The following is a 1,038-nucleotide window of genomic DNA, read 5'->3' on the forward strand; positions in this document are numbered from 1 at the left end:
CTCTCTCTCTCTCTCTCTCTCCCCCTCTGTCTCTCTTCCCTCCCTCCCTCCCTCCCCCCAGTCCTTTGGAGGGTACACTGGTACTGAGTGTTGCATTACCACCAGGGAATAACCTAGCACAAACCTAGAAAAGCTGGAGGCAGGAAGTCCATAAGTAAGTGTTCCTTCTCACCTGGGGCTCCGCAGAGCCGGACTGGAGCCTTTCTGTGGAGCCTTGTGGCCTCCTGACTTCTGTGGCATTCAGCCAAGCTGCAAAAATCCCCCTTGATGAGAATTTCCTCTTTTCATAAAATTGATTTGAACACCAAACACTTCACATTGACCTCACCTTCAAGTATGAGTTGCAGTTGTGTCTGAAAAACCATGCTCCTTTGGCTTGGGGCTGAAGCAGAGGACTGAACCCCAGCCTCCTGTCTACAGTGGCCCTCTAAAGCGGACTGCCGGCCCGCACAATGTTAGCAGCTATTTTTATGAGATTCTTTTTTTAAGTACATTCATAATACTGCTTTGAGTCTGCATTTTATACCACATAATTGTATAATACTCAAATGATTTAGACATTATAAATAGTCAGCTTTGAATGAATTAAGTGTACCAGAAAAATCCTTGAGTGATTTTTAAATAAGCAATATAAAAGAGATTTTGTATTTATTCACTTTAATTTCTTCAGTTTTATATACTGCAGACGAGGCTTCAGTCCGAAGCAAAACATCAATAAATAATTATAAACCTATCTTTTGGGAAATTAAAAACTAATCTGTATCTCCCAAAAAATGTATTTTGTAAATATATATATATATATATATATACATATATTTGCCCCCATGCTTGAAAAATGTAGCTTTTATAGTTTTTAGAAATAAAAACACGATTCTTAGAAACAAACACTTTAACTCACACATTGGTGGGATCCTTTTGTACCTGGTTAGTGAAAAACTTGGTCTGTTGCCTTCCTCCCAAGGGTCACAAGTGTGCAGGTCCAAGACAGGATTTTTCCGCTTTCCTGGGAGACTGCAGGAAATCGCGGAAGAGAAGGTA

Source organism: Mastomys coucha, unplaced genomic scaffold (assembly GCF_008632895.1).
Source record: "Mastomys coucha isolate ucsf_1 unplaced genomic scaffold, UCSF_Mcou_1 pScaffold15, whole genome shotgun sequence".
NCBI classification, from domain to species: Eukaryota; Metazoa; Chordata; class Mammalia; order Rodentia; family Muridae; genus Mastomys; species Mastomys coucha.